Raw genomic sequence first — 16,127 nt, forward strand, 5'->3', positions numbered from 1 at the left:
AATGATGCCCCTCCAGCTGTTGCCCTGAAGTCAGACAACTCCGTTCTTCCCTGTATGTCCCTGGTGCCTTTTGAACTGCTATTCCAGTGCTGGAGGTCAGAGCGAGTGAGTCCATCAGTGAGTGAGTCTTTGCGTGGGCCCTTTAAGAGGAACTCCCGGGACTCAAGCAGCCCTTTGTCTCAATCTCCTCTGGGTTTCACAGCCAGAAATTATGGGACTTCTCTTCCCAGGTCTGGAACCCTGGGCTGGGGAGCCTGGTGTGGAGCTGGGACACATTGCTCCTCCTGGGGCACGGGGAGAACCCTTGAAGCTGAGATATCCCTCCCAATTTTTAATGGTCACATGCCAGCGTGGGACCAGCATATTCTGCATCTGTGCCATTTCTACACGTCTGGAGGTGGCTTCTTCTGTATGTCCTTAGAGTTAGGACATCAGTTCAGTAATTCTCAATGATGACTGTTTTGTAGTTTAGTTGTAATTTTGATGTGGTCATAAGAGGAAGCAAGCATGGTGTTTACCTATTCTGCCATCTTGACCAACGTTCCTCATTTGGGTCTTTACTGACCAATCAAAGAGGCTCCATAACAACCAGTCAGAACATGCAATTCTGACCAATCAGGACAGTACAATTTGGATCAATCAAACTGTGCAAATTTGGACTCCTCATTTGCATAAAAATGGACCAATCAGGGAACAGGGCAGAAGCTTTCTCTGTATAAGCCAGCCTCTGCTTTGTTTCAGGGAAGTGCACTTTCGGTTTCCACTGGAGACTGCATTTCCCAGGTTTGCAAACTCTTTACCTGAATAAAATTTCTCCTTTTACCACACTCCAGATTGGGGATTTGTGTTGGCATTGGATTGCTGGCAGCAAACTTTTGTTGACACAGACGTCAGAAAGAACCAACCCTGCTGACACTTTGATCTTGAACTTCTAGCCTCTGGAACTGTGAGACAATAAATTTATCTTATTAAGGCACCCAGTTTGTGGGAGAGTCCCTAAAAACTCAGGTGTAATGTAATTTACAAATAGATTGATTTGGTATGATGGCACATGCTGAAACCAACTGTAGCCGCAATACAGACTCCAAAAGAGTAGACCTTAAAGGCAGTGGTTATGGAAAACTGCTGATGAAGATGGCCTTAATGTTCCCTCAACTTAACTAAACTTTATAAAGTCTTCTTCCTGACTCTAGGCTTCTGACTTCCCTTTTCTTAGAGCATTTACTTTAGAAACCCCATCTCTGTGGGAGGGTAGGAGCTCCAAGTAGTTAAATTATCTTCTGTCATAAAGATGGGAGAAGGTTTACTTTCCTTTTGTGTAAAGCCAATTAGCAAACAACAGGTGGCCTAAGATCCCTCATTCCCAACTCTTAAAAACTCTCCTACCCCCCTTTCCAGGGGAGTTGAGTACGCACACTTGGTCTGTGCTCTCCCCTTCTCCCCTCCTACCGACAATAGTATTAGGATAAAATCAGCTTCTGTTTGCTCATCTAGTCCGGTGCAACTTTTCTTTAACACTGGCCAGTGGGATAATTGCAAGAACTTCAACTGGTAGTTCACTTTGCATTCAGAGAGAAATGGCTTAAGGTTAATTTATATGTGGACTTGTGGACAGTGGAAAATGGCTTGGCTATTTAGACCAGCACTAGGAAAGAGCAAGATGAGATTTGAGATGAAAAGGTCTGGGGGTCAGGCCTGAGGATATTGGCATGAGAGTGAACATAAAGTGTATCACTTTGTTTCCCTGCAAATGCTCAGCCGAGAGCATCCTCTGCAGAGGATACAGTGAATAACCAGGTGGGTGTAGTCACACAACAGCCTAGCCAACTGTGCCCCCGTGTCTTTCCTTAAGGAAAGAAGAGTCTGTGTGACTGTGCCTTTCTGGGATTCTGTTCCATCCTTGTGTTTACACCTCATGTCTCTCTGTCTGGTCCCCAAAAGATGGTTTGCAGCCAAAGATGAGTAAGATATCTCACGGGAGATACAACCTAAGCCAAGTGGAACTGAGTGGGGACCCCCAATGAGCTGCCTTAGAAGAATATGGGAAGGAGCCTTGCCTCCCCTTCCCCCTGCCTGCGAAAAGCTGTTGCCGGCTCTGGCTTTTCCCTGGCACCTGTTTGTGAGAGAAGTCATGAGGGCAATAAAGCTCAGTTCTCTCCACTTATCTCAACGGAGCTGTTACAATATGAGAGACTTGACCCTGAGAAGATACATACCTTAATTAAGACATCATGGGAACTTGTGCTTCAGCTGTTTACAAACAAATGGTGACTGGAATAAACATTGTTCTGCTATGATGTATGAGTCTCACAGACCATGTAAGAAACAGGGTTACTTTCTTGTGTTTGTATAACTATCAATAAAAACCTTCAGTCGGCCTTATTCTGGGCTCTAGTTCTCTGAGACTGTGAGGTCCCTGGCCTCCTGAGATTTAAGCTACATTAAGTCTCTGTTTGTTTCTTTCTTAAAAACTTAACCCAAACTGCCCCTTCTCGCACCCTCACTGCCCATGTTGCGCTGGAACGACAGGTGGGTAGAATGACTCAACTGGTGCATGTCAGCCAGCACTTCTCCTTGGGCACCCCAGTGCTTGTTCAATAAGTCTATGGAGAGAATAAGCATGTAACAAGGACTGAGGTTATTCAGGGACCATAGTTCATCTTAACTACTGTTGCTTCTGAATGCCTAAACTGTCAAAAGTGTAGAGTCACTAGACATTACTAGGGTACAATTTCTCAAGAAGACCAGGCCACAGTTTGGTGGCAAGTTGATTGATTGCATCAGACCATTTCTAACATGGTGGGCAAAGAAAATAAATTAATATATTTTTAGGAGTAATTGACTCAGAATTTGGGTTGCAGCTACAGAATGGACCCAGAGAGGAGTAGTTCTAGAATTTGGGGGATTCAGTGGTGTGTTTTGACCCATGACCAATTATAACTGCAAACAGGCAATTATGACAGTAACGGCCTGACAAGGCAAGGCAACTAACGCCTCAGTCTTCTAAGTGATGAAAACATGTATTATCCCATTAAGAAAACATGTTAGACTAGTTGATGTGCTGACCTAGTGAGAGGGAAAGCTAAAAGGAGAGATGATGAATATCAATTATAGCCTGTGGCTAGCAGGGATTGGAACTTGTTCCACTAAACCTCCTTGTTCTGTCTTCTATAGTGTTTGCAATCATCCACGAGGCTAAAGAGTCAGTGACACAGTGGACTTAATGAGGGCTGTCATTGGGTCTTAGCAGTACGAGGGGTGGAATCCGGTATCTGTGTCACATCACTTTGGCTCAACTCTGATTTCAGCTGTATCTTCAGGAGAAAGTTATGAGAAAATTCAGACTCATCTTGTATTGACATTGTCTTCCCTCAAGCATGTTTTTTTCTTGCTGCTCAGCCATTTCTAGTGTTAAAGAAGCTCACTTGGTGTCGCGTCCTGCACGACAAGAGCTGTGGGAAGTGAGAAGGGCGGCGCAGGGCTGAGAAAAGACAGTAGAAAGAGTGCAAGTGGGGCAAGGGACTCAAGCCTCAAGGACTGAGCCCCGAATCCGGCCAACGCATGGCTTTTATTGGTTAACTTCTGAGGAGTATACGATTGTTAATCTCAAGATCTGTGTGTTATGTAGCCCGCTGGCTGTCTTTCCGAAAGTCCCCCTTGTGCTCCAGCACGTACTGTGGCTTCACACACATGCATAACTCCAGGGGACCCATTAAAGGGAGGGGACTGATATTATTCCATCGGGTCTCAGTTTGCTGAGACATCCCCTCAAGGGAGCTCTATCGACATCTTTCCATCGAGCCTCAGTTTGCTGAAGCACTTCCCTTGTGGTATCTTGGGAAGAACGTGGGGGAACAAACGGTTTGGCAGCTGTAAGGCAACAGCTTGGCTTATGGTAAAGTGGAGCCTGAAAACTTAGGGGAATTAATGCCCCCAGGGGCCACCCTCAACCAGTGGGGAGTAGGAGACAGTAGATAAGTGGTTAAGACTCTTCCTTTATTGGGGTGACAATTGTTAGTAAAATTACATAGATTTCAGGTGTACAATTCTGTATTACATCATCTATAAATCCCATTGTGTGTTCATCACCCAGAGTCAGTTCTCCTTCCATCACCATATATTCAATCCCCCTTACCCTCATCTCCCACCCCCCACCCCCCGCCCCCCTGTGTAATTTTACTAACAATTGTCACCCCAATAAATTTAATTAAAAAATAAAAAGACTCTTCCTTTAGGTGAACATTTATGGAAGGTATTGTGTTTGCTCTGCAGGATGTCTCAGTAAGATGGAGTCTCCATTCCCCACTAGTAGTAATCTTAATCACACATCTTTATCTTGTTGTCCTTTCTCCTTTCCTCTTTCACTCTTCCTGTTCCATCCCTCCTATTCCCTAGTTCATCTCCAATTAAACCGTCTGTACCCAAGCCTTTGTCTTGGACTTTGCTTTTAGGGGAACCCAGTTAAGACAAACAATGTGTGTAACCTTTGTCAAGAGCCAGGTTAAATGCAAAAGACCCCAAAATTGTGTTTTTCATGTTTCACCAAGAATGTGGACCTATAGCTGTTCACCTCAGACTACACTTCAATTTTTCTCTATTATCTCAAAAACAGTAACCGATTTCCAGTAAGATTTATTTCCCTATAAATTTAGAGAGAACAGAAATTAATCTAGTAGTTTTCAAATATTATGGGGTTATTAAAATCATTTCTTTACATCGCTTTTTCAACATCCATTTATATTGTTAACAGAACCCTGACACGAAGTCTGAAAGTATAGTACCGTGTTTCCCCGAAAATAAGACCTAGCTGGACAATCAGCTCTAATGCATCTTTTGGAGCAAAAATTAATGTAAGTAATATATGAAAATTAATGTAAGATAGTTATAGTAAAGTAAGACTGGGTAATATAATATAATATAATATAATATAATATAATATAATATGATACAATATAATGTATAATACTGGGTCTTATACTAATTTTTGCTCCAAAAGACACATTAGAGCTGATTGCCCGACTAGGTCTTATTTTCAGGGAAACACGGTAGTAACTACCAACTCTTTGTATGTTCCTTTACTAACACGTGCAAATACCTTCTTTTGCAATTTTATAATGCAGAAAAAAGCAATTTGTTTAGATCTAGATAATTCTTTTAGTTTTCTCTTGGTGGGCAATATAAAATTAGAGAGAAAATTATTCTGATTAAGCTACCTCAAAACTACACTTCAACATTCACTCTTTTACAATGCATACCTGCATGAGTGAAATCTGAACCAAACATAGGTCTTCTGCAGGGTACAAAAGCCTCATTCATTATTTCTAATTCTGTTACTTCTAACTTAAGTTACTTTCAGAAACTGGCGATACCAATGATCCACTTCCCCTCTCTCTTTATTTTTAAGGTTTTTACTTTTCCATTCAGTGCTTACCTCTTCCCTTCTGTCTTGCTTTGTGTCCTGTACATGCGGTCTGCCACTTCCAGTTTCAGGTCTTCACAAAGCTTGGCAATTGCAATTTGCTCTGACATCTCTGTTGATGTATGTTTTTGAGGCTTTGCCACCATAAGACACTTTAAAAGAAGGATTCCCACCATTCAACAGAAGATATTTACTATTTTCTATTTCCGTCCATATAATACATGCTTCATGTAAACTTTTTATTTTGAACTTGGATTGGAGGTGCTTTAATGAGGATGGTATGAGTAAGAATCACCATAATCCTTAACAGCAATTATTTTCCTCATAAAATCACATTCTTGGAAAGCATAGGATTTTAAATTTATAATAACATAAGAGGTCTTCACTTCTCTTAAGCTTAAACACATCATTTACCTTAAAGTATAAGTTTTCCACAGTAAATTGGACTTATATTTCCTGACCTGGATATGTATGGTATTCTTTAGCTCATGACTTGAGAATAAAATTTTCATAATTAGGGACTTAATAGTAGTATTCTTTTACAGTAACATATAACTTATGCAGAGAGAGTTGCATACATATATATCTATATCTATCTATCTATCTATCTATCTATCTATCTATCTATCTATCTGCAAATAATTAACTACACAGGTTAAAAAAATGGAATACAGCCAGCCTTCTAGAAGCACTCTACATGCACCATCTAATTACCATCCTTTCCCTTAAGAGGAAGATATTACTCTAAATTTGTGAAAATTATTTCCTTATTTTTCTTATGTGTGCATGGTTTTGAATTTTATATAAATGAAAATTTTATTTATTGGTTTGTTTGTTTCTTTTGATATTTTTGTTTATGAGATGCACCATTTCCTTATGTGTGGTTATACACACACATTAGGATGGTTATTATAAAATACTCAGGAAGTATCAGCATTGGCATGGGTGTAGAAAAATTGGAAACCTTGTGCATTGCTGATGGGAATGTAAAATGGTGCCGCCACTGTGGAAAACAGTATGGTAGCTCTTCAAAAACTTAAACATAGAATTACCATGTGATCTAGCAATTGGAAATATATATATATATATATATATATATATATATATATATATATATTTTTTTTTTTTTTTTTTTTTTTTTTTTTTCTCTAAAAGATTGAAAGCAGGGACTTGAACAGATATTTGTTCATCAACATTATCCACAAAACCCAAAGGTGGAAGCAACTCAAATGTACATTGATAGATGACTAGATAAAATGTGGTATACACATACAGTGAAATATTATTCAATTTTATAAGGAAGGAAAATCTACAACATGGATGAATCTTGAACACATTATGCTAATTGAAATAAACCAGTCACATAAGGACAAATACTGTGCGATTTCACTTATATGAGGTAACTTAAATTGTCAAATTTATATAGAGAAAGTATAGTGGTGGTTGTAAAGGACAGGAGGGACTTTGAAATGGGGCGTTATTATTTAATGGGTACAGAGTTTCAGTTTGGGATGACAAAATGTTTTCAAGCTGGATGGTGGAGATGGTCGCACAACAATGTGAATGTACTTAAGGTCAAACTGTATACTTAAAAACGGTTAAAATGGTCAGACATCTATATAATTTATGAAGTGATCACTACATCTAGAACTAATATAAAATAATATTGCATGTCAACATAATTTCAAAAAATATCCATGGGAATATATAGTATAGCATAAGGAATATAGTCAATATTCTGATAACTAAGTATAGAGTCAGACGGGTAACAGATTTACTGGGGTTATTACTGTGTGAGGTCTATAAATGTCTAACCATTATGTTGTTTTGCATACCTGAAAATAATAAAAAATCAATAAAAATAAAATAAAACAATGGTAAAAATGGTAAATTTTATGTTCTGCATATTTTATCACAATAAAATAAGAAAGAAGGAAAGAAAGAAAGAAAGAAAGAAAGAAAGAAAGAAAGAAAGAAAGAACAAAACAATGCGATAGTTAGACATTTATACCCCTCACAAAGTGATAACCCCCTCCCCCAATCGACTACCCCTCTGACATAGTATATAGCTGTTACAGTTCCATTGATTGTATTCTTCATGCTATCCTGTGAATATATATATATATAGATAGATATATACATACATAGATATATTACAACCTGAAACTTATAAATAAAAAAAATTTTAAAAGAAACAAAGATAAGAATGCCCAATGCTTAGAGTTGATGTAAAGATGTATAAGACTAACTGATTTAAGCAAAAAGACTTCTCGGCATGGACTAAACTTGGCCCCCAGATTTTGGGCATGGAGATTGGAGTTTCAAGTCCAGATAACATAAATCATACTCACAGTTAACATGTATTTGGCGCTTACTGTGTGCCACATGTTAGGCTCAAGTGTTTCATATGTATTACCTCGGGGGTCCTCTCAACAGTCCATTTTGTAGATACTAAAGGATTACACTGTATGTACATTTGAAATATTGTGGTATTAATATATTATTGAAATTTCAGTTAATCTACAAAGTCTCATACAATAAAAACAATCCAAATTTAAAATGCTCCCAATAAACATATTTTTGAGCTTGAGCGTGGAGTGAATTTAAATTGTATTTACATTATCGCCAAATGGTGCCTACAGAGGAGTGAGGCTCCAGCTGCCTCTGTTGTAGGCCCCCTGGCCAGGCAATGACCTCCATCTCTCCTTTCTCCTTGATATTAACCCAAATCAGAGCTCAGTGTGGGGCACTTTCCAAGATACACACAGCAGTATCTCGTGTTCTTGTTCTCACTTCTGACTTCTGTCTCTTCCCAACCTAGAGAGTTTCTACCTCATCTGGGGAAGAAAATGGGGAGGTAACCTCTCAAATCATTCTGCATTTGTCACAAATCTAATAGTTATGCTAAAATTTTCCACTTTTTGTTTTCAAAATCCAATTTTTGTGTTTAAAATACTTTACTTCAATTTATTGTCTTTTCTGTAGATTTTAGAATTCTATCTTAACATTAAAAACCTAAACACTGTCTCTTTCCCTTTTTTTGCATTTTAGGTATAAAAACACTACACTGAGGGGAGAAAGTTTGCACCATCCTCACTGATATCTAAATAGGTAAGGAGAGAGAGAGCAAAATGGAGGTACAGAAAGGAATAAAAACAGACATTCATTATGTTACAATATTATTTGGACCTTTGTGTGATATTAACATGACCTGAGAGAGAGTTTAAAAGGAGCTGAGACATCTGCTAACATTCCAATATAAGATCTCCCATTCTAATATATGACCTGAATTAGCCCTAGCAAAAAGAGAAAATGTGGCTGTAAACAAACGTACCCCCGAAAGACATTTATTTCTATTTGGCACAGATATTGAATTGCAATGACTAAGAACTAGGTGGCTGGGTGGGATGGTCAGGTCTTTCTCTGAAAGGTAGGTGATAAATAAAGACTAAGTTGGAAGAATTCATAAGGAATCTCTGAAAGAAAACTCCTCCACAAGGAGGAAGGCAAGGAGGCTGTGGAAGGAAATTTGAGAAAGAGAAACAGGGAACAGGTCTGTCATACACCAAGGCCAAGAAAGGGAACTAGAGTCTGAATCGTCGGTGGAGGGAAGAAAAGTGAGGTAACTGAGCTCGAGGAAAGAGTGGTCACTCTTGGGGTAGAAGGTGGTCTCAGCAACACCTTCTGCAACTGAGTGGCCATTGTAAAACCAAGGGATGTTGATCAGAAGAGGAAAGATGATGTCCACCAGGCAGATGAGGGTGTTGGGAAGACCCAGGGTCACAGAAGATTTGGGAAACACGGCCACGTCAGGGATTTCTACAATGAGGACCAAACACTGATTTGAATTTCTGATGACCGTGCCTTGAGCTTCTTAGTCTGTTTGTGGGGAGCCCTCCCATTCACAATTCCCCAATTGTTAGTGAGACATGTCCTTTCAGACTCATTTTATAGTAAGCAACAGCCTCCCCCCGTTTTCCCACCTGTTTCTTAGATCATTTATTTCACTGTTTTCTTTCTTTTTTTAATTCTGCAATGTTATTCTTTTTTTTTTCTTTTAAATTTATTGGGGTACAATTGTTAGTAAAATTACATAGATTTCAGGTGTACAATTCTGTATTACATCATCTATAAATCCCATTGTGTATTCACCACCCAGAGTCAGTTCTCCTTCCATCACCATATATTTGATCCCCCTTACCCTCATTTCCCACCACCCACCCCCCTTACCCTCTGGTAACCACTAAACTATTGTCTGTGTCTATGTGTTTTTGTTTCTCATTTGTTTGTCTTGTTCTTTTGTTGTTTTTGGTTTATATACCACATATCAGTGAAATCACATTGTTCTCTGCTTTTTCTGTGTGACTTATTTCACTCAGCATTACACTCTCAAGATCCATCCATGTTGTCACAAATGTGCCTCTATCATCTTTTCTTACCGCCGAATAGTATTCCATTGTGTATATATACCACAACTTCTTTATCCATTCATCTATCGAAGGACATTTTGGTTGTTTCCATGTCTTGGCCACTGTAAACAAAGCTGCAATGAACATTGGAGCACACGTGTCTTTATCTATAAATGTTTTCAGATTTTTTGGGTAGATACCCAGGAGAGGGATTGCTGGGTCATATGGCAATTCTATTCGTAATTTTTTGAGGAAACTCCACACTGCCTTCCATAGCGGCTGCAGCAGTCTGCATTCCCACCAACAGTGTATGAGGGTTCCTTTTTCTCCACAGCCTCTCCAACACTTGTTACTATTTGTCTTGTTGATGATAGCCATTCTGACTGGGGTGAGGTGATATCTCATTGTGGTTTTGATTCGCATTTCTCTGATGATTGGTGATGTTGAGCATTTTTTCATATGTCTATTTGCCATTTGTATGTCCTCTTTGGAGAAATGTCTCTTCAGGTCCTCTGCCCATTTTTCAATTGGGTTGTTTGTTTTTCTGTTGTTGAGTTGCATGAGTTCCTTGTATATTCTGGATATTAGCCCCTTATCGAAGGCACTGTTTGCAAAAATATTTTCCATTCAGTTGGTGGCCTCTTTATTTTGTCGATGGTTTCTTTTGCTGTGCAGAAGCTTTTAAGTTTCATATAGTTCCATTCGTTTATTTTAGCTTTTACTTCCATTGCCTTTGGAGTCAAATTCATAAAATGCTCTTTGAACCCAAGGTTCATAAGTTTAGTACCTATGTTTTCTTCTATGCAGTTTATTGTGTCAGTTCTTATGCTTAAGTCTTTGATCCATTTTGAATTAACTTTGGTACATGGTGACAAATAGCAGTCCAGTTTCATTCTTTTGCATGTGGCTATCCAATTCTTCCAGCACCATTTATTGAAGAGGCTGTCTTTGCTCCATTGTATGTTTTTAGCTTCTTTGTCAAAAATTATCTGTCCGTATTTATGTGGTTTTATTTCTGGGTTCTCAATTCTATTCCATTGGTCTATGTGTCTGTTTTTCTGCCAATACCATGCTGTTTTGATTATTGTAGCCCTGTAGTACAAGCCAAAGTCAGGAAGTGTGATACCTCCATTATTGTTCTTTTTCCTTAAGATTGCTTTGGCTATTCGGGGTCTTTTGTGGTTCCAAACAAATGATGATTTTTTGTTCTATTTCTTTAAAATATGCCATTGAGATTTTGATGGGGATTGCATTGAATCTGTATATTGCTTTGGGTAATGTGGCCATTTTAACTATGTTGATTCTTCCAATCCATGAGCACGGAATATCTTTCCATTTCTTTGTGTCTTCTTCAATTTCTTTCAAAAATGTCTTATAGTTTTCAGCATATAGGTCTTTCACATCTTGGTTAAGTTTATTCCTAGGTATTTTATTATTTTTGCTGCAGTTGCAAAAGGAATTGTTTTTTGTATATCTTTTTCTGAGATTTCATTGTTAGTATGTAGGAAAGCAATGGACTTTTGTACGTTGATTTTGTAGCCAGCAACTTTACTGTATTCGTTGATTGTTTCTAATAGTTTTTTGGTGGAGTCTTTAGGTTTTTCTATATATAGCATCATGTCATCTGCAAAGAGTGATAATTTAACTTCTTCATTCCCAATTTGAATGCCTTTTATTCCTTTCTCTTGCCTGATTGCTCTGGCAAGGACTTCCAACACTATGTTGAAAAGCAGAGGTGATAGGGGACAGCCCTGTCGTGTTCCTGAACGTAGAGCAAAGGGCTTCAGTTTTTCACCATTAATTTTGAGATTAGCTGAGGGTTTGTCATGCATGGCCTTTATTATGTGAAGGTATTTTCCTTCTATACCTATTTTATTAAGTGTTTTAATCACAAATGGATGTTGTATCTTGTCAAATGCTTTTTCTGCATCAATTGATATAATCATATGATTTTTGTCCTTTATTTTGTTTATGTGATGTATCACATTGATGGATTTGCAGATGTTGAACCATCCTTGTGCCCCGGGGATGAACCCCACTTGGTCATGATGAATAATCTTTTTAATGCATTGTTGTATTCGATTTGCTGGAATTTTATTTAGGATTTTTGCATCAGTATTCATCAGAGATATTGGTCTGTATTTTCTGTTTTTGTGCTGTCCTTACCAGGTTTTGGTATCAGGGTAATGTTGGCCTCATAAAATGAGTTAGGGAGTACTGTCTCTTCTTCAGTTTTTTGGAACAGTTTGAGTAAGATTGGTATTAGATCCTCCTTGAAGGTTTGGTAGAATTCACTAGTGAAGCCATCTGGTCCCGGACTTTTGCTTTTGGGAAGGTTTTGGATGACTGATTCAATTTCCTTACTGATGATCGGTCTGTTTAGATTTTCCAGTTCTTCATGGTTTAGCCTTGGAAGGCTATATGTTTCTAAGAACTTGTCCATTTCTTCTAGGTTGTTGAATTTGGTGGCATATAGTCCTTCATAGTATTCTTGGATGATCCTTTGTATTTCTGTGGTGTCCGTGGTAACTTCCCCTTTTCATTTCTGATTTTGTTAATTAGTGTCTTCTCTCTTTTTATCTTAGTGAGTCCAGCCAAGGGTTTGTCGATTTTGATAAGCTTTTCTAAGAACCAGCTCTTTGTCACATTTATTTTTTCTATTGTCTTTTTGTTCTCTATTTCATTTAGTTCTGCTCTGATTTTTGTTATTTCCTTTCTTCTGCTGACCTTGGGTTTTACTTGTTCTTTTTCTAGTTCTTTAAGGTGTAACATGAGGTTATTTATTTGGGAGTTTTCTTTTTTCTTGAGATAGGCCTGTAATGAGATAAATGTCCCTCTTAAAACTGCTTTCGCTGCATCCCCAAAATTTTGGTAGGATGTATTTTCATTGTCATTTGTTTCTATGTATCTTTTGATCTCTCCTCTAACTTCTTCTTGACCCAGTCGTTCTTTAAAAGTATGTTGTTTAATCTCCATGTATTTGTGTTTTATCCCAATTTCTTTTTGCAGTTGATATCCAATTTCAAAGACTTGTGATCAGACAATATTCTTGGTATGATTTCAATCTTCTGAAATTTGCTGAGACTGGTTTTATGTCCCAATATATGGTCTATCCTTGAGAATGTTCCGTGTACACTAGAGAAGAATGTATAGTCTGATGTTTTAGGATGAAGTGCTCTATAAATGTCAATTATGTCCATTTCATCTAATGTGTCATTTAGGGCTACTATTTCGTTATTTATTTTCTGTTTGGATGATCTATCCATAGCTGTCAATGATGTATTTAAGTCCCCTAGTATAATTGTGTTTTGGTCAATTTCTCCCTTTAGTTCTGTTAGTAGTTGCTTGGTATATTTCGGTGCTCCCTGATTGGGGACATAAATATTGATGACTGTTATGTCTTCTTGTTGTACAGTCCCCTTCACCATTATCAAATGTCCATCTTTGTCTCTTATTATCTTTTTCACCTTGAAGTCTGTTTCATCTGATATCATTATGGCTACACCTGATTTTCTCTGGGTAACATTTCCTTGGAGTGTCAATTTCCACCCTTTCACTTTGAGCCTATGCTTGTCCTTGTAGCTGAGATGTGTCTCTTGGAGACAGCATATGGTTAGGTTTAGTTTTTTGATCCAATCTGCTACTCTGTGCCTTTTTATTGGTGAGTTCAGTCCATTTACATTTAGGGTGATTATTGATATGTGAGGATTTCCTGTCATTCTATCTTTAGTTTTCTGGTAGGGCTGTGTCTCCATTGTTTCTTTGCCTTTTTGTTGTTGTCTATTATTTCTGTGTGGTGATATTCTATGATGTTTCCCTCTGTTTCTTCTTTTATTACAGTATATATTTCAGTTCTGGATTTTTTTTTTGAGTGGTTACCCTTAAGTTTATGTAAAAGAAAGTTTGATATTTAGAGTATTCCATTTTCTTCAGCACGCTTACTTTCTCCATTCCCATATTCCAGTTCAGGCCTTTACTCTCCCCCTTTTTGAGTTTTGGTTGCCACAAATTTTCCCTGTTGATGGTGGTCGAATAGCCTCCTTTAGTATTTCTTGTAGTGCAGGTCGTGTATTAGAAAATTCCCTCAGCTTCTGTATGTCTGGAAAGGACTTTATTCCTCCTTCATATCTAAAGGATATCTTTACTGGATATATTATTCTTGGCTCATAATTTCTCTCTTTCAATAGTTTGAATATTTGGTTCCACTCCCTCCTAGCTTGTAGAGTTTCTGCTGAGAAATCTGATGATAATCTAATGGGCTTTCTTTTGTAAGTTACCGTCTTCTTTTCCCTGGCTGCCTTGAGCATTCTTTCTTTGTCGTTGATTTTAGACAGCTTCAATACAATGTGCCTTGGAGAAGGTCTGTTGGGATTGAGGTAATTAGGTGTTCTACTTGCTTCTTGGATTCGAGGGTCCAGTTCTGTCCACAAGTTTGGGAAGTTCTCATCGACAATTTGTTTGAATATATTCTCTGTTCCCTTCTCTCTTTCTTCTCCTTCTTGTATGCCCATTATTCATATATTGCTCTTTCTGATGGAGTCAGAAATTTCTTGTAGCGTTCTTTCATTTCTTTTAAGTCTCAAGTCTCTTTCTTCTTCCATCCATGTATTTTCCAGGTTTCTATCTTCGATGTCACTGATTCTTTCCTCCATCTGGTCAACTCTACTACGTAAGCTGGTTATTTCATTCTTAATTTCTTCTATTGAGTTCTTAATCTCCAGAAATTCTATTTGGTTCCTCTTTAAAATTTCAATCTCTTTTGTAAAATGCTCATGCTGTTCTTTGATTGAGTTTCTGAGTTCATTTAACTGCCTATTGTGTTTTCTTACATCTCGTTGAGTTTTTTCAGAACTGCAATCTTGAATTCTCTGTCATTTAAGTCACATATTTCTGTATCTTTAAGTGCCTTTTCTGGAGATTTTTCCCTTTCTTTCTGAGCTATCTTGTTGCCTTGGTTATTCATGGCAATTACTGGTTTACTATTTCTCTTCCTAGACATCTACAGGAGTGACTTCTGCAACAGCTTGATAGGAAGCGGTCTTTCTTTTGTTTTCCAGTACTTGTTGGTAGAATGTTTTATTTTTTCTCCGACTGCAGCTTATTTTTCTTCTCCCACACGGTAGTGCTGTTTTCTCTGCACTATTCCTGCTTCTCACACAATGGGGGGATTCCCTGGGAGACGGGCTTCTCCTCTGTTAATAGTTCGTCTAGGTCACAGGGCGCAGTGTCCCGGTGGGTATGGGAGAGCTTTTGATGTTCCAAAGCTCTTCCAGCTCCAGATTCAGAGCCCGAATGTTTCAGCAGTTCTGTTTACTCCTGCAGGGATCTGCCCAGATATGTGGGGCCAGGGGTGGGTTGAGTTTGAGACATGGCCCAGAGCAATGGCGGAGACCACCACCACAGTCGGTCCTGCTTTCACAGCTCCCTCCCCTTTGCCGGAACTAGTTGGGCTGCGAATCTTTGTCTGCATTCCACAGTTCTCAGAACAGCAAATATTCTATTCTTTTGATCTGACACTGCCACTGTTCTGTTTCTTGCTCCAGGTAGGTGGGGGCGGGGCGAGCTCTGGGAAGTTAGGGAGGGGGCAGCTAGTCACAGTGCGTAAGGCTTCCGTTCTCTGCTCGGCAGTGAGGGCTTAAACCACCGTTTTCAGCCTTCTTCCCTCAGTCTTTGCTCCGAGGTCTCTGCCGTGAGCGTTGGGTTCAGCCGTGTTATATGCTGCCCCCTCAGCCCTGTGGGCGATAAGTGGAGCCCTAGCAGTCCGAGTTCTTCCCTCTCCTGCAGCTGCGGTAGTTCCAGGAATCAGCGAGCTCGGAGCACTGAGCTAGGTCTGCGTCCTGTGCCCGCGCGGCTCGATCTCCGCACTTCTCCCTTCCCTCCTCCCCTACTCGCACGAATCTCCCACCTGTAGGTGATTTCGGTAGTGGGCCTCTTCGTCTTGCCTGTCTGCTGTGCAGGGGGTCCTTTGTGGAGTTTTTGCTGTTCGATTCGTTGTAAATTCCAGGGGAGCTTTACAGAGGCTCACCTCACACCGCCATTTTTCCTCCAAGTCAATTTGTACTTCTTAATGTCTTTACCTTTTCCACCCTGTCCCCCAAGCCCCTCCTATCTATCACCACAATAAATCTAGTACCTATCTGGCACCATACATGCTTATTACAATATTATTGACTACATTCCTTATGCTGTATGCTACATCCCCATGATTACTTTATAGCAACCAATTTATAGCTCTCAGTTCCTTCCCCTTCACCACCCTTTCCTAATCCCCCCTTTCATCAGGCAACCATCAAAATGTA

The 16,127-nt window shown here is 39.1% G+C and overlaps 1 protein-coding gene and 1 pseudogene across 2 annotated transcripts in view; one reads left to right on the forward strand and one right to left on the reverse strand.

Moving 5' to 3' along the window:
* LOC109439082 (HLA class II histocompatibility antigen, DQ beta 1 chain-like) overlaps positions 1–16,127 on the forward strand; it is a 185,880-nt pseudogene that overhangs the window by 84,642 nt on the left and 85,111 nt on the right. The gene's annotated exons all lie outside the window — the stretch shown is intronic.
* The window catches only part of LOC109440476 (patr class I histocompatibility antigen, A-2 alpha chain-like), a 78,432-nt gene that overhangs the window by 32,858 nt on the left and 29,447 nt on the right, over positions 1–16,127 (reverse strand). The window lies entirely within an intron of this gene.

Source organism: Rhinolophus sinicus, chromosome 2 (genome assembly GCF_057876585.1).
Source record: "Rhinolophus sinicus isolate RSI-liver-muscle chromosome 2, RSI-T2T, whole genome shotgun sequence".
NCBI lineage: Eukaryota > Metazoa > Chordata > Mammalia > Chiroptera > Rhinolophidae > Rhinolophus > Rhinolophus sinicus.